This window comes from Euprymna scolopes, chromosome 19, assembly GCF_053919585.1.
Source record: "Euprymna scolopes isolate OS-2025 chromosome 19, ASM5391958v1, whole genome shotgun sequence".
NCBI lineage: Eukaryota > Metazoa > Mollusca > Cephalopoda > Sepiida > Sepiolidae > Euprymna > Euprymna scolopes.
In genome coordinates this window covers 10,926,288-10,946,257 of record NC_136500.1, presented here as the reverse complement: position 1 = coordinate 10,946,257, position 19,970 = coordinate 10,926,288, and positions in this window count along the sequence as shown.

Here is a 19,970-nt window from a genome sequence, read left to right as displayed (position 1 = left end):
AGGCTTGCTGGTTAGGAACAGCGAAAGTTTTAAGATACAGCTTGGATGCATAGAGTCAAAGGACAACAACAACAACAACAACAATAACAACAATAATAATAACAATAATAACAATAATAATAACAATAATAATAATAACAATAACAATAATAATAATAATAATAATAATAATAACAATAATAATAATAACAATAATAATAATAACAATAATAATAATAACAATAACAACAATAATAATAATAATAATAATAATAACAATAATAATAATAACAATAATAATAATAACAATAATAACAATAACAATAATAATAATAATAATAATAATAATAGTAATAATAATAACAAATTATATTGGAGCAAGACATGGGAAAAGCAACAAAACTACAATACAAATGTGGAATGGTTGAAAGCCATGAAAAAAGAGTTAAAGTAAATTGAAAAAGAATCAGAGAATGAAATCAGCAAGAAGACCCTGAAGACAACTCCAAGAAGGCAAATTGGAAAACACCAGGTAATGACGGAATATACGCATACTGATTCAAAATTCATACGGCACTACATAATAGGCTAACTCAGAACCTTAAAAATGTATCTGTGAAGCAGACGTGCCAGAATGGATGACCAAAGATAGAACTAAACATACAAAAGATAAAGGAGCCACCCTAATAACTACAGACCTATAACTTGCTTACCAATGATGTGAAAAATCTTAACGGAAAGAACTAATATTAGTAGTAACTACTACTACTACTACTACTACTACTACTAATAATAATAATAATAATAATAATACTAATAATAATACTAATAATAAAAATGATCATGATAATGATAACAACAACAACAACAACAACAATAACAATAATAATAATAATAATAATATTAATCATACTAATAATACTAATAATAATAATACTACTACTAATAAAAATGATAATGATAATGACGACAACAACAACAGCAACAACAACAACAACAATAATAATAATAATAATAATAATAATAATAATAATAATAATAATAAAAAACAAAAAAAAAACAGGCTGTCAAGACAGAAGGTCTTAAAATTCAAAACACACATTTAAATCTTTAATTTATTTCTAAACGTTTTACCTTCGACACAAAACTATTAATCTCGTCAATACTAGAACAAATTATTATTTTTAACAATATATGTGTTAAAAAAAAGGTAAGGCATGTCGATCGAAAAACCAGGAGAACAAAGATTGACACCGAGTCAAGAGACAGGTATGACATGGATCTTGTTCAGTATTGTACAGTGCTTTTGTATTTGGAAGAACGGGAGGCTTTTTATAAAATAAATGAAACATCGTTATTATGCCCAACTTATATTAGAAACGCTGGCATCGGGAATTCTAACATAGTTGGAAATCTGTGGAAACAGCTTCCAGACTTGGTCGACTCCTACTGCCATTAGTGAGACATCTGTCAGTCAGTTTGAGACTGACTATTTTAAAAGATCGCCAAATAACACAAGAGATCAAGATTAGTACAGTTAAATCATTTATAACGATTTGCATATACATAAGGTGTCTGCCAGATAGATTTCCAGGTTGCTGATACCTTTCCAGAAGCGAGAATGATGAATTTGGAGATGTGCCTAAAAGATGAGTCACCCCCACTCTTTTTACATGGTACCCTCCGACTTTCATCTCTTTCTAGCTATAAAGTTAATTTTGAAAGTAAAGTATTTCTCAGATAGAAGTCTTGATTTCTGCAGTCACCTTATGGTTGGAAACAGTCTGTGTAACTCTGAATAGTTCATATGTAGAGAAAGACTAATATTCTAGCTAGTTTCGTTACTCTACTGCTATGAAAAGTGGGTCACGGCCTTATTTATTGAATGCCCTCTCCCCCCCCCACACATATATATATATATATTCAAGATTGCTTTTTATATTTTGAAATACATTGTCTTTTTTGGACGACGAATTAAGTCTTTATCCCCCCAAATTATAAAATACACGCTGTTTTTTTTTTATTTCCTTGGCAAAGTTCCCAGTTGTCTGATCTATCCTGGCGCATTGTTTGACGAATACCTGATCAAATTCTTTCTTTTATTTTCCAAAGAATTAAAATTCTAAATCCTTGTCACGAACTCATGTTTACGTCTTCAATTTTCGTTGGAAATCTCCCAAAATGCTAGGCAATAAAACTGCATAATCTATGAGTAGAAAAAAAAGTCAGTTCATCAACGTTTGTTTCCTTTAGGCTTTTTCTGTATATGTTTTAATAGTACAACATATACATGCTAAAGATAACTTAGTTTTGTAGATTGAGTTTTGTTGGCAAAAAGGATTTTGTTTTAATTAAAAAAAAATCTTTTTGAATTAAAAAAAAAAAAATTTTTTAATCATTGAACACATATTTCTCTTCTGTTATGTGTTTCTTTCTTATCGCTGGTTTAACGAATCTCCAATATTTTGTAATGTGTCTGTGATCATCTGCGTTTTATTGTAGACATTTAATTGCCATACGTGTCGTTACACACACCGTGAACACAAAAGAAAAGAAAATAAGTCTCTTTATCTTTATACTAGCAGATCACTCGACATTTTCAGGTCACCATTTGAACTATCGTCATATGAGTAAGAAATAGGTAAAAATGAACTGTATAAATGTATATTTGCGCATGTATATAAGGGCACTTTAATTCGACTTGCACCTGCCTTCTAATTCTTTTGAATTTTGACATCGTAGCAGCTATTTTTTACCGGCTAAAAACCAAAGTGAATTTTTTTCCATAGGCCCAAATCCCTATATATCCAGTTTCAAATCTATATACTAAAAATTGACAGAGAAGTTTAGCAGAGACCGTTCCTCAGAGAAACTTCCAACAATGTCACTATTACTATAATCTGGCGCCACACAAAAATATCGAGGAGGGACAAGGAGGATGAAAAAAAAACAGAAGAGAGAAAGCAATAACCAGACCTCCACCAAATTTCAGTGAAGACTAATAGTCGTTACTAATCAGAAATCCCAACCAATTTCTCTGCCTTTTCTCTGTCCAGTCTTGGACATCTACTTCTCACTTCTTACCACATGCTCCTTCAACGACGTCTCCTCAGCTCTAACAAAACATTTCACACTTATCATCCCTCTCCCACCGTCTTTCCTCTTCCAATACAACCTAGCTATGCTACTTCTAATGTGGAATATAACAAACATTGTTTACACTTTCCTTGTTTTGGTATCCATAACATGCAACTCCTTGACCATTCTAAAATTCTTGCACTGTACCTCAAAACACTGACTGTTCATGCATTCACAGCTTTTATCAGATTTCCTCCGTACAATTTTGACTTTGCAATTAGCTTCAGCCTTCTAAGATACTCCTTCCTGACTTTCTCTTTCATTTCTCTGTTCATGATGCCTACACCCTCCAGCACACCTAAATACTTATACCCTGTTTCTTCTATTTCTTTCATAATTACTCCATTCGAATGCACCTCTTCTCCTCTTTTTATCACCAACACCACACACTTACTAATCCCAAATCCCATCCCGATGTTTTCCAAGTATTTCCCGACGATCTCTACCTGTTTCTCCATTTTCTTTTCATTTCTACCAAATATCTTCAAATCATCCATAAACAGTAGATGGTCAATGCGTCTGCCACCAGACCCAAAGCTGTACCTCAGCTCTTCAAGAGGATGCTCAGTGGCATCATCAACATTACAAAAATGAAGCGGAAATAACGAATTTCCTTGAAATATTCCACATCAAATTCCAACCTCCCCAACACCCCTCTGTCGATGAGCCATACTTGTTTACAAAAACCCTATAAAATTCCCAGCAACCTTCATCATCGATAGTGTTTCACGATCCATGAGTGAGGAACCATGTCGTAAGCCTTCCTGACATCGATCTATGTTACACTCAAATTCCTCTTCTTCATCTTTGCATCCTGTATTAGTGCCTTATCAATTATTGGTTGATCCTCGGTACCCCTTCTGTTCATCAGGGGGAACACACTTACACAAAACATGTCCATAAACTTTGTCTGCGAAGATTCCACTAACAGTTTCCATATTAGTGGTAACAAGCCAATCAAGGACATCCCCGACTCAACGACCCCTTGCAAATTGGTGAATGAAGGCATTGGAACTTTTTGCGAATCCTCACTATCCTTATAGCCACCAACATCCTCAGAATTTCGAACAGTTGCATGATGATGCCTGGACCCACCCTGCTTAACAGCGGGACACTTGCCGGATATTAGGCCCTAACAAGATGTTTCAGATCCATTCACGTCGTTATCTTCAATAATTTAGTTGAATGAAGTTGGCGAATTTAAATTTACGTCAGCATCGACAGCTTTATCGTGACATAGAAGGGTTACCAAGCAAGGTTAAAAACCCCCTCCGATCTTCCCACTACTCAGCTTTTACGACGCACCAGGACAGTGATTGATGTATTCACATCCTCTAATCCTCAACAACGGAAATAAAAATAGATGAAAAAGGAGTGAGGCAGAGTAGTCAAGGAGGAAAAGAAGACCGAAGAGAGAGCACTGACCAGAGCCTCGCTGGAAAAGTGTGAAGAGAACTGGGAGTTTGGGGAGGTTTATTGCCACTCAAATTCCAGGGAAAACAAATGGCCGCTGCTAGTGAGCAATCAATGATAAGCGGTAGTTGCGATAATGCAAAGTTATTTGCAAATGTTGTCGAAAGAGGTGGAGAGTACTGGAAACCTGGGGAGACTTGCTGTCACTCAGCTTCCAGGTTTTTATCAAGGAGAGAATGTGTGAAAGTTTCTTGTGAATAATAATAATAATAATAATAATAATAATAATAATAATAATAATAATAATACAGATAAAACACAGGAGAACCAAAGTAATCAACACCGACCCAAAAACCGAAGGAAGAATAGACTGGTAATGGAATGCTATCACAGAAGTCATCCTAAAGACCCAGGATATGGCAAACGGATGAAATAGTTATGGGACATGGCTAGTGACTACCATACATCAGAACAAAGTATTGCAGACCAAGCAAAACTTATCCTCAAGAGAGGCTGGCTTTCAAATCTAGAACTGAATGAAATACAACAAAAGATAAATATTGGAACAGACGAAAAAACGCCGCTGGAAGAAGCCCCAAATATAAAAACTACGGAGGCAGAAGAACGGCAAACGTTGGATACACGAAACATGGAAACCGAGATCTATGAAACAAGAGGACTGAACAAAAATTAATTAGCTGAAGTAGAAAACATCAAGAAAGTTATGAACGAGGAAAAAACAAAGCTTCCATCCTTAAGAAACCAAGAATGGAAAAACTAAAAACTGTGACATAGAAGGTGAACAAACTCCTCTCATACATTCCAACAGAGACCATTACAGATCTAAACAATTTAATCTATGCAGGTGTCAAGACAGTAAGTATGAAGTTTAAAGAAAGAAACTGAGAAAGAAAAAACACAATCTGGATGTGAATTGAGGCTGAAAACTCAGATCAACAAACTAAAGAATGAAGCGAAAGCGATAAACAAGATGAAAACAACTAGAGGACGATGGAAAAGATGACCAGCGAGGAGAGGTTCAACAAGAAACAGAAATAAGTGAAAGAAAAAAGAAGTGAGATTAAGACGATACTGATAAAAATCGGAACAGTGCAAGTAAAACAGGACCTTTAGAAATAACGAAAGCCAATTTTACCAAAATGAAAATGGAAGAAAAACAAAAACAGAACACAACCGGACCCGACGGAAACAAAACACTTCTGGAGTCAGATGTGGGGAAAACGAAAATATCATAATAGAAAAGCAGAATAGTTGAAAGAAATGAAAGAAGAGTCACAGCAAATCGAAGAAGTAACAGAGAATGAAATCAGCAACAAAAATCCTCAAGACAATCCTACGAAAAATGGCCAACTGGAGAGCACTAAATCATGACGGAATACATGCTTATTAGTTTAAGAAATTCACGAAATTGCATGAAAGGCTTGTTCAGCAACTGAAAAGATGCATCCACAAAGCACATGCACCATGATGGATGACCAAAGGTAGAACCTTATTTGTGCAAAAAGACACAGAAAAAAAGAACCATCCTCAGCAACTACAAACTTATAACCAGTTTACCTATAATGTAGAAAATACTTACTGCATAACTGAGGGAACAAATTTATCATTCTCTTCATAACCTCCCAGAGGAACAGAAAGGATGCCAAAAAGGAAAAAGAGGAGCATATGACCTATTATACATAGACCAAAGGATTCTGAAAGCGGTTAAATGTTGAAAAAAGAACCTAGCCATGGCATTGATAGACTATAAGGAAGCATATGATAGAATCCCGCAAGCATGAAGGATAGAATGCCTGAGAAAGTACAAAATACCAGATAATATAACCAATCTGAGAGAAAATGCAATGAGAACATAGAGACTTGAACTGATAGCTGATGGACAATACATAATTGAAATCAAAATACAAAGAAAGGTCACCATTACTGTTAATTATAGCTATGATGCCCCTGAACAACATCCTAAGAAAATACAAAGCCGGATACAATTTCACTAACACAGAAGAACGAATGAACCATTTAATTTTCATGGAAGACCTGAAACTGCAAAAAGAAAGACAGAACGAGAAACACTAATAAACAGGACCAGAATTTTTAGTTAGGATATCTAAATGGAATTCGGAGTGGAAAAGTGCGCACTGTTGACTATGAGTAGAAAACTAGAGGCAACAGAAGGCATAGTACTTCCAAATCAAACAGAGATGGTAGCCCTAGGTGAGCATGATAGCTACAAATACTTGGGAGTACTGGAAACAGACGCCATCAAAAGAACAGAAATAAAAGAGAAAATAGGAAAGGAATACATCAGAAATACTACAAAAACTACTCGAAACCAAACTAAACAGTCCAAACCTAATTAAAGGAATAAACACGTGGGTAGCGTCACTCGTAAAATACTCCGGACCGTTCATAAGTTTGACCAAAGAAGAACTAAGGAATCTCGACCAGAAGACCAGGAAACTCATGACGATGCACAATGCACTACACCCGATGATATTGATATGTGAAAAGGAAAGAAGGGGGAAGAGGGCTGGTCTGTATAGAAGAATGTGTAAATGACACAAAAAAGGATTAGAAAAATACATAATGCAGAATACCGAAAGAATAATTACTGCAGCAATGGACGGAACAAACAAACAAGATAGACAAAAAGACAAAGAATAAGAATAGGAAAGAATGGGAAAAGAAACAGCTACATGGACAATTCATCAGGATGACAAAAGAAGAGACTAACGAAAACACTTGGAAATGGCTACAAAAAGGAAACCTTAACAGAGAAACTGAACCACTAATAACAGCTGCAAAACATAGCGCAATTAGAACCAACCACATCAAAGCAAGGATCGACAAGACACAAGAGAACAGCAAATGCAAACTCTGCGGACAAAGAGACTAAACAATAGACCACATAATAAGTGAATGCAGCAAACTAGCCCCACTCCAAATATAAAAATAGACACGATCAAGTGGGGAAGGCAGTACGTTGGTAACTATTCAAACAATTGCATCCTGAACACACAGACAAATGGTACAAACACAAACCCGCATCAATACTGAAAAATGAAAGTCACAAGATCCTATGGGACATGGATATACAAACAGATAAACCCATCCAAGCAAGAAGACCTGATGTCATAATAACAAGAATGTAAAGTTCTGTCACATTGAAGATTTTGCCGTTCTAGCGGACCTGCAGTTCAAGGAAATTAAAAAGCAGAGCAAATACACAGAACTGCCAGAGAGCTCAAAGAGATCTGGAAAATGCAAAAACTAAAGATAACACTATTAATAGTAGGAGTGCTAGTAACGATACTGAAAAACATGGAAAAAAAATTTGAGAGATTGGAATCAGAGGGATGACAGAGAAGATACAACGAATTTCAGTAATGAAAACTGCAGAAATGTTAAGGAAAACCCTTGATTGTGGAAACTAGCACCACACATAAACTACATACGAACTGGACACAGAAACGGTTACAGATGCAAAACAAAAGAACATCACATGGAATCATGAAAACTGAATAATTGAAAAATACTGCTCTCCCTTTTTTGTGAGTGTCACCATAAACAGGCATCACACCAAATAATGAAGATTAAGCAGGATGGAAAGACCAAGAAGAGAAAGCATTAGTTGGATGAGTGCAAAGAAAACTGGGAGCTTGGGGGGTTATTGCCACTCAAATTCCAGTAAAGACCAATGGTCGCCGCCAACGAGAAATCAATGGTAAGCAGCTGTTGTAATAACGCAAATTTGGGGAGATGTTGTCACTCAGACTCCAGGGAACACCACAAGTTGTTCTCAAAGAGCAATCTTTGATTATGGCTTGTGTGATTACTCCTAGTGAGAAATAATAATAATGATAATAATAATGATAATAATAATAATAATAATATAGAAGTAAAAATCTATCCCACATGAATTTTCGCATGAAAATAAAGTGGTCCGAATACTTATGTCCCAACAGAGACATATAACATTTCATAAAAATCACTAATCACTAGGGCTATGACAACAGCATGTTCTTTTCATTGTTTTGACTCTCGAGTATGTATCCGTTGATATCTTATATGTTTTTATATAGAGTGATGTGATTATCGGTTGATTAACTGTGTGTAGCTGTGTCAGATATATACCCGAGAGTCAAAACAATGAAAAGAATATGCTGTTGTCATAGCCCTAATAATCATTTTAAATCTAGAATAAGAGAGGGTTTATAAAAAGCCGACAGAAAATCAAAATTATCTGTTAAAATTACGATTATATTATATAAGTACAATTATATTAAATATTATATAAGTATATTAATTACAATTACAATTATATTATATATATATATTATATAAGTACAATTATATTAAATATTATATATTATTTTATATAAGTACAATTATATGTTAAAATTACAATTATATTATATAAGTACAATTATATTAAATATTATATAAGTATATTAATTACAATTACAATTATATTATATATATATTATATAAGTACAATTATATTAAATATATACATTATTTTATATAAGTACAATTATATGTTAAAATTACAATTATATTATATAAGTACATTTATATTATATAAGCCAAATTTACAATTACTAAGCGAAACGTTTCTTTAAAAATGATTTATTAAACCTAAAACGTTTGTGTTATTTCTGGCAATGGCAACTTTACTTTTGTATGTTTTGTCAGCTCTTCTGGTATTAGTTAAATCTAATAATATTAAAACAGCAGTGATATTCAATTATTTCCTCATTTATATCATAGTTATTTTGATAGTTCATCTTCGTCATGTACGAAATAGTTGTTCCTTGATTTACTCACGTTCACCACTAACAAGGCATACCACCACTTGGACGTAAGGTGCTACTGTTGGGACGATGCCTAAAAAAGATTAACAGGATGTTTGTTTGCATTACATTTAAACTTCTGCATATCAGTACGCTCGGGAAAGCAGGTAGCATGGAAGGGAATTCCAACGTCTAGCTGTTCGAGAGAATAAACTATTAGAATAGAAAGCTGTCTGGCATTAAGAGACGCAATAGTGAATGTGTCGGATTTTGTTGCTAAGCGGTTTTGTCGGGGTTATGTACCTCAAGGGGGCACAAGTGCAACGAGTTCATCAGAGAAAATTTCATTAAAACACTTGTAAAACAGACACAGAGATGCAACATTGCGGCAATGGAACAATTTATTTTATTTATTTTATTTCATTTTCACCCGAAACAAGGCAAAGTGCCACTTTGATGTAGGGGCTACTATCAGGGGCATAAGTTGTAAGGATACTATGTAGGGAGTTAAGCAGATGTTTGTTCACATTACACTTGAATTTCTGCATGTCAGTACAGCTGGGGAGGCAGGAACCCGGAAGGGAATTCCAGTCTAGCAGTTCTGTGGGAGAAACTATTATAGTAGAAGGCTTTCTTACATCTAGGGATCTCTATTGATGAAGGATAGGAATTTGCTGCTTGTCGGGTTTGACGGGAGTATTTACGTCTAGCGGGTACAAGGGCTTGTGGCTCATCAGAGCATCTACCACCAAAATACTTATAAGGCAGGCAGAGTGATGCAACATTTCGTCAGTGGGGCAGAGGTTGAAGCCCAGATTACAGTTCAGGACATTATTACACTGTCTAGTCTTTTAATTCCGCTAATTTATGCTAATTTTAGCACATTTTATTTTCATCTTTATTTGATGTTCTACGCATGTGCACCAATTATCACTGCTATTTTAGTGCGATGATCTTCAGATGCGGCTTGAGAACTAAGGAATAGTTACATAATTTCAAACGTTTGATGTGATCCACGTAAGACCCCTGACGCAGCGGACATATACGCTAAGTTATAATCATTTTAAAGTCTTTTAAATGTTAATGATTCCAATCTTGCTGTGATAACATTACTAATTATTTAGGAATTCTACCTAGTCATGGCTGACGGAGCGAGAGCAAGCTATCCCTGTGGATTAAAACGAGGCTTCCTTACAGATTCATTAATTTGACATAATGATTCACGAACTTGAAAAGACGCACACGAAGAAGCTCAGATGTTACATCGGTCGAAACTTTGTGTGAATAATGTCCAAGATGAAAACAGTTGTGCGAGTAATCCAACAATTTATGACAACAATTTTCAAACTTTATTTTAAAACGTTTATTAAAAAAATCAAATCAAGTAACTTTATTATGTAGTAAAGCTGAAATCTGTTCAATGTAGCAACCTTCAGCCTCAATCACCGCCTCGATAAGGGTCCGGAACTGAGAGCATGCCTTTTCCACAAAGGGGCTCAGTGAATGCTCAGCGGATACCAACAATCAAGTTGACTTTGGTGCTATGGGAGGTCATGTTGGTGATGTTCTCGACGAATAACCAAACGAAGTAACCCAATGAGTTCAAATCGAGGGAGGAGAAGGATACAAAAATCGTAGCACTCCTTCTGAAGCCAAGCCGGGGCCTCTTTGGACTTGTGTGCAGGTGCCGAGTCTTACCGCCGCACTCAGGGTCTGGCAGCGGCCACCTATTTGCACTAGGGAATCACCACATTCAGCACATCCAGGTACACTTTGGTGTTAACTTTTAAGCCGATTTCGGGGCCTGAAATTTGATTTTCGTCATCCTGGACACGTCCCTGTTATTCGTGACAATCCAGCGATGCATTTTGAGAGTGCTGGCAATGGTCCTGTTGTCATAATTTGGATCGGTAGAGAGCATGAGTTGTGCAGCAACGCATTTCCAATCTCGCTCATTGAACATTGTGTCACTTTCAGACATGATAGAAGGCGCCTATCGCTTGTGAGATTTGTACACAACTGTCCAACAAGTAGATGGTCTGCAAAAAAGAAAGAAAGAAAACCGGTTTTCATCAAAGGGAAATTGAATGATGTCTTTTCTAGAGCGAGAATTTTATCGTTCTTCCCCGTATAAGAAGTATTTATTAGATTAGATTTGAAACAAGCATTTTATACGACAATCCCGTGTTAGCGTGTTGCATAAATTAGAAGTTCGTGGAAATTCTATATTTTGTTACATACACTGAAGAAAAAAGAGAAAGAGTTTTAGTTTTGATAGAACGACAAGTTCTTGCCGTGAATGTCTTGTAAGTAAGAACCACAGATTCAAGCTTGTCAAGCACCTTCTATGGAAATAAGGATAACATAGAGAAACATTAGTATTGTAGGGTACAAATCACCCCTATTTAAGAACTAAGTGGAATCAACCAGTCCTATGAATACCACTGGTTTCAGAGACTAAATGGAAACATTCATACCATGTTTAACCGCATGCTATGAACACATTCCTTTCATACCACTTTAGTGGCTCCTGTATTCTTTATGATAAATACATATATTTTATACACTTTACACTACTTGTTTTTTTTTTCATTTGTAACCCCTAGCACGGGTCTACAACAATTAGCAACGCCTTTTCTCTGGAAAAGAACCCGTAGGAAATGAAAAAGATAACTGTCACTTGATTCCGAAGTCCATTTTTCTGAGTTGCTTTTTTTCTTAAGACGTATAAATACATTCACGCAAGGTTAAAATTTGCGACATCTTTTATCGTAGAAAAAAACGAATTTTAACAGATCTAAACATTTTTAATTGTAAATCTATCATAGAAATTACTTGATAATAGTTATTATATTAATTGAGTTTATATTTGACTGAACTGCATATAAAATATTAATGATAAAAATGTTAAGTTTAAAACTCCATTAGTAAATTACAAAAATCGGCCATAAATTGAACAAAAGAAAAAAAAAATATTGATTTTTTTTAATAGTCGGTATTCTTTGTCAGAGCGAATGAAAAAAAAAGAAGAGAACAGGTTGATTTAATGTTTCAATTAAACATGGTCGAATAAGTTTAGGGTTAGGGTGAGATTATGGTGGTTAAAACAAAGGAACATTCTTTGTCGTATAAAATAAATAAGACCAGTGCGAGAAAATGGAAGAGTGGTTATAATAATTGTACATCGTAGGCTTTGCATCAAATAGTTCAATCATAAAATAATATATATATATATATATATATATATATATATATATATATATATATATATATATATATATATATATATATATATATATATATATATATACAGGGTGACCAAAAAACAAAAACAAAACAAAAGCTAAATGGAGGCCATCTAGAACATATGCTGTAGAACGGAGAAAAAAAGGCCAAAGACCCTAGTGTTTTGATGTGATGTTTTGAATATAATAAACTAGTTATGACCAAAGTTTCATTTCATTCGGATAAAACAAGAAACGGAGCCTAATTAAAGTTGGGGCCCGTTTTTTTGGGTCACCCTGTGTGTGTATATATATATATATATATATATATATATATATATATATATAAAGAGAAAGAGAGAAAAATATAATAATATATACTAGAAACATATGCTAGAATATACAAGGTGACAAAAAAAAAAAAAAAAAAAAAAACGGGCCCCAACTCTAATTAGGCCCTGTTTCTTAGAGTTTTGTCCGAATTAAATGAAACTTTGGTCATAACTAGTTTATTATATTCAAAACATCACATCAAGCCACCAGGGCCTTTTTTTCTGCGTTTTACAGCATATGTTATAGATGCCTCCATTTAGCTCCGTATATTTCGTGGTTTTTGATTCACCCTACATATCTCATATTATTTAAAATTATTTAGATTTTTAGCTAAAATTTTTTATTTTTACTTTACTCTCATTATCTTTTTAACGTTTTATATTTTCACGCTAGGCCTATTATTTTTTCCTGATAAGAAGTTGTGACTTTGTTACTATGTTATTTTGTACCGAAATGCTTTTTATAAAATATCACAAAAAATGTAAATTCTTGTGATATGAATTTTTGCAACATGAATACTTACATCAATGTTGTATACACATGAGCAATCTCTACTGCGTATATAAATGGAACTTTGTCTGTGTGTGTGTATGTGTGTGTGTGTGGGGTGAATTCGTTTCCTATGGACTCGGAAACAGTTAAGCTGATTCTTTTGAAATTTCACTCTAATGTACTTTATGTATCTGGCAGTGTCCTTATGTAGGTGGCCCTGTCGGTGGGGCATTAGAATACGGCGACTGCCCCCCTCCCTGCAGAGGGTAAAAGTCCCTCAATGGAGGTCGTGGATATGACCTTAAACTATATCCAGTGGTGAGGCCTCAGCTTGTGGGCTTTGGGGAGTGTGGAGCCACCCTTTAATTACCATTGCTCCCTGGTCCACTCGGACCCGAAGTGGTAGTACCTGTTAGGGTCCCAACTATGGGTTAAATAGAAACCCACGTGAAAACAACAAATATATTCTATTAAAAAAATTCTTCTTCAAAATCTTTGGATTCGGCATTAAATAACCCGGAAATGGTTGATATGCCGTAAAACAAAAACAACCAACCAACCTTACGTAGGCTTTGTGTTTGATAAGTATCGGTAACAATCGGTAATCGAAAAAATTCGATTAAAGAAGGAAGCCTAATTTTTGTCAAAGTTAACACTTTTATACAACCTAACATCAAATGTGCATTTGAGAATACGCAGAAAGGCCCAACCTATAAAAGATACTGTCTATTTTTTATATAAAACATGGGACGCATTCGAAATGAATGTCTCTGTTTAGAGCACAATTCAACAATTTTAAAATTTAATTAAAACAATTATTTACAGATAATTTCATAAAATCAAGAGTAGATTCTCTACAGTGCAATGTAGGCTACAATGTATCGTGGAGTAAGTTACTGCAGGGAGACACGTGAAGTTTCCTTCGGAGGAGTGTTCTAACAACAGCAGGTAATCAATCGATTTTATTAAAAAATAGGCGACTGCCATCATTTCAATGACAATAAAAGTATAGGACAGTATACATGCCCTTATATACAAAACTAAAACTAATTTACAAACAAATATAATTTTGTTGATATAGTTTTGTTGATATTATTACCATAAGTATATATACATAACTTAAAAATAATAAATGTACTAATTATTAATTAGAAAATTTAGGTAGTAGATTCATAGATTGAGATTGTTAGTACGTATAGTGGGGTTTCCATTTTTTTTATAAATTAATTTTAGTTTCGTATATAAGGGCATGTATACTGATTTGTAATTTATGATGTATATTTTAGTGATATTATTCTCGTAAGTAGGTATACATAACTGAGAATTAATAAATTTAGTAATTATTTAATAGAATGTTTTGTCAGAAGAGTCATAAATTAATTAAATGGTTAGTACGAAGAGTGAGATTCAAGGACTTTGTTTGATTAAAATCCAAGATGGCGTAATGGTTAAATATAAAGGTAACTGCAGCTTCTATTTCAATTTTCGGATTTTCACCATGTCAAATCACATTTTAATTCCTTTTGGTGGATTGATTGTTGCAATTTGTTCTGATGAGTTAAGGGCATAATAGATTCAATAATTGATATAATTATTAAGTGATTTATTTTGCGCTACGAAACAGACACTGTCAAGAACTGTAAGGATCAATTGATGTAAAGGAAAAAATATAAAATTGTCAGCATCATGTATTTTGGAATATAAAGTTTTGTCATTTGTTCTCTCTCTCTCTCTCTCATATATATATATATATATATATATATATATATATATATATATATATATATATATATATATATTTCTAGATTAAGAATATTCCCAGATAAAAACCTATGAATTTAATAACAAATGTCGCAAGTTATAGTTTTATTTATATTTAAATAAGCATTTTTAATGTCGCCACAAGGTCATAATAATGTTCCGGTTCAACTAGTTATAAATAACTAAACGTTCATTCATTTAAAAGTTCATTCTTTTAAAAAGGCAAATCCTCAAATGAAAACGAAAAACCAATAATACAAACAGTGCAGCTAAAAATGCTGTTACCTACGACAAAAACAAAAAACAAAAGAAAAAACAAAAGAAAAAACAAAAAAAAACAAAAAAGAAACAAAAACAAATCAAAACAAACAAGAAAAAGAAACAAAAACAAAACAAAACAAACAAAAAAGAAGCAAAAAAGCAAAACAAAAAAGAAACAAAAACAAAGCAAAACAAACAAAAAAGAAACGAAAACAAAACAAAACAAAAAACAAAAACAAAAAAAACAAAAACAAAACAAAAAAAAACAAAAAACAAAAACGAAACAAAAAAAAAAACAAAAGAAACAAAAACAAAACAAAACAAACAAAAAACAAAAACAAAAGCAAAACAAAACAAAAAAGAAACAAAATCAAAAAAACATAAAAAGAAACAAAACAAAACAAAAAACAAAATGAAACAAAAACAAAACTAAACAAAAAAAACAAAAAACAAAAAAAAACAAAAGAAACAAAACAAAACTAAAAAACAAAAACAAAACAAAAAACAAAAGAAACAAAAACAAAACAAAACAAACAAACAAAAAAGAAATTAAGAATAGAGAAAAAATACGAGAAATGGAAGAAAGAAGAGGGTGCAGGTTTATCTAAACACCCACGCCAAAAACAAAAAACAAAAACAAACAAACAAAAAACTGGTTAATACATCAACAGGAGGCTACTAAAATCTTTTGACCTCAGACACACATTCTAACTTTTATAGATAAACTAGCAGGCCGACCAGCATTGCCCAGTCATAACATGCGCATGAATATATTTTAATTAATAAAGAAACTGAGACAGGTGCATGCGAGTATTATGTTTTTTCTCAAACCGTTAACTTCTAGTAAGAAAAAAATAAAAAATACTCGAGCTCAGATCGAAACCAAAATCTAAAGACAGTGAATCAAGTACGATAACCATTATATCAGCGTGACACGATATTTAAAAGGTGTTTTCAACTTACTTATTCTTAACATATGTAAGCTGTCATTTGAACCATTTATGCATGCGCATTCGTTAAACGGTTAGGAAACAGATATACATCTGATCATATCAACGTAAAAACTTTTCAATTTTATCTCATAGCAGCCTTTTTTCCCCGGATGAAAATGTTTCCACATGTCTGAATATCCTATATACCAAATTTCAAGTCCGTAGATAAAAATTCGTTGAGTACATAGGTTGAGAAGTGTCCTCTCACACACATTCTCACTCTTATATAAATATTATATTGAATAAACATTCAAATATTCATGGAACGAAGATGTAATAATAAAAACATCATGTATCAGAGCATTAAAACCGTAAAATAATAGAATACGATGATAACAATTTAAATAGTTACGTAACAATGATGCGTATATGAAAAGTTCTATGAATTTGATGAAAAGTATTACTTGAAGCGCGAAACGCTATCCTCGCATCTTCTATCTCAGCTAAACCGTCTAAGTCGTTATGCGCTACTCAAAAATTGAAAGCAATAGACACATAAAAACGAGAATAAAAATGTGTTTGTTGGAAGCGAGGCTACATATTCTTATTCATTTCCGAGCAACGTTGGGTACGCCGGTTTGTTTGTAAATAATGAAAATGAAATCCGACAAATAATTACACAAAAACTTTATTTTAGGAGAACAATTTTGGACTTGACATCTCATTTAGTATCGGCGGACTAAATTAGATGGAAATCTACAACAGGACTGAAAAGAATGGAGATAACGGAACGAGACAATCGATCAAGCAAACATTTAAAATTGAATAAAGCCAAGAAAATGGTTGACCGTTCATTGCTCTAACGAACATCACACAGAAATCAACCGGAAAAGACATTTCTAAGCAGAACCGTATAGCATTCTTTTTGTCGGTCACTCTTTGCGTGGTTAAGTTTTTATGTATATATGTCAGTTTTTATGTCTTTCAATTTCTTTCTCTCTCCCCATTATCTCTCTCTCTATATATAATATTTTTTTTAATAATGTATATATTATATATACGATAATCATAAATGCCATTCAATAATTTTTAAGGGAAAACATTGTTTCAATCCTAACTAGAAATTATTATTTCGTACAACAGAGTGCTCCACCTATAGGGGATCCTGCACATATATATATATATATATATATATACACACACATATATATATATATATATATATATATATATATATATATATATATATGTGGTGATTGTCACTTCTTGACAGAAAGCTTTATTGTTGATTACTCATTCATTTTCATGTATTTTTGAAATATCTTTTTTTTAAAATTATATACACATATATACACTTATACACACATACATATATACATGTGGAGATGTGATCAAGATGCATCAATTCCTATTTTCTGTGGGAACGAAGGTGGCTCTTCAGACCAGCCCTGCTCTTACACAGTCTGTTGCAAAGGTCACACTTAAGCTGAGATTGAGGGATGCCAACTGGTGCTGCTCTACCGTGGACGCTCATATGACGATTCTGGCCTCCACTCGATTTACAGACCATAGAGCAAACAGAACATCTGTGCCCTTCAATGTTTTCCCCATCAAAGAAAGATTGATCTCCATGTGAACGCTTGTGGCTAGCCAGGCCAGCTCCGGATAAAGTCATTTTACCGCATAAATAAAGATGTGGTTCTGCATGAAATCCTCCGACGGACCTGATATATCTGACAGATTTTTCTTCCGGATATCACGCTTCATTTTAGCATGCTCATATTTTTTCTTCTCAAAACTATCACAGCCATGATAGACCAAGGAGCGCCACTTTTTACGATCATTGGAAGCACTTTCCCAACTGAACACGTCAATACCGAGAGCTTTGAGCTTTAAGATTATCTTTGATGTTATCCTTAAAGCATTTCCTCGGTTTATGTTGTAGACGCTTTCCTTGTGTAATTTCACCATAGAACAGGCGCTTTGGCAATCTATCGTCGTTAGATGTCCAGCCCACCTCATCTAGTTGTGTATAATCAACTTCTCGATACAAGGTACGTCAGCTCGCATGAGAACATCGATATCAGGTATAAAAGTGCTCCACCTGATGCCCAGAATGAGTCTCAGGAATTTCTGGTGCACTCTCTCCATGACTCTCCATGTGTCTACCATAAGTTGTCCAGGCTTCAGAAGCGTAAAGCAAGGATGGTAAAATACAAGATTGATAGACATGGATCTTTGTATAAATAGTTATACCCCTGTCAGACCATACTCGCTTCTCTAAACCACCAAAAGCCTTAGTGGCACGTTGTATCCTATAGTTATCCACACACAATACTGTTTTGCTAAATCACAGCTTATCAGTGCGGCTAGACCAGCAACTACCTCAATCTAAGATTATATATATATATATATATATATATATTGTTATTAACCCCCCAAAAGAAACTAGAGTCAGCACGACTAGCACCATTCCAAATTGTCGAAGGGTCAACGAGGCTGAAGAGACTGAGGAGAGAAAGCACCAACCAGAACCTCCACTGAATAAGTGCAAAGAAAACTGGTTTCTTGGAGATGTTTACTGGGACCCAAATTTCAGTTAGACCAATGTTTGCTGCCAATAGGAAATCCATGGTAAAGAGTTGCTGCAATAAGGCAAATTTATTTGCAAATGTTATCGGAAGATGTGGAGAGTATTGAAAATCTGGGGAGACTAGTTTTCACTCAGACTCCAGGGAACACCACATGTTGATCTTAAAGAGAAATGGTAATAACTACAATAATACTAATCTTAATGAAAATATGCTGCCTAAATACATACACAAACACACACGCACAAGGTGCGGCACTGTATGGCTTTTTTAATGTTCGCATGAATAAGGAGACTTTATATGCGGGACGTGATCACGTACAATGTACGTGACTAATTAACTCTTACAAAAATAAAAAAAATAGTTACAAAATTCATAAAAATTAAAAATGACAAAATTTTAAAAGGTTAAAAGCTATTTTTTGTCAGCTGGAGTCAATTACTAATCTAGTCACTTTAAAAGATTGTGGCACCTAATTGATATTGTTCATTGTGGGTGTCTACCTTTTTTATAAAGTGCTTCAAGAATATCCAGTCTTTTTATGCTGGGCTTTTCATGTATAACTTTTGTGTTTGCAACTAAGAGGTGTCTGAATTGTTAATCAGTCAGTAATGTTCTTTCACGTGTTGGTAGATTGAAATACTGTTAACGAGATGTAATGTGAACCTACGTGTAAACGTAGTAATGAAGTAGCCAATGGAACCATTTGTTTTCTTATTGTTGGGAATACGTTATCACAAGAAGCATTGAAACTGATATGACATTGTTTCTTTTACAACATTTTGGACGTGATAAAATGACAATACTGATTTTAATATTACTATTAACGGGAGATATATTTTTGCGTATAGTGTTTTAAAGGCTTTTTCTTCTAATTTAAAGTTAGTTTACATCTGGTTACGGTATAATATGTTGGTGGAATCAGAATTGTTTAACTTGTTGTTATTAGAGTTATCTAGGGTTTTAATGGTTAATTTGGTCTGTATACCTACAATGTAATTAAGGAATTGTTTGTTAATTATGACATGTTTTTTT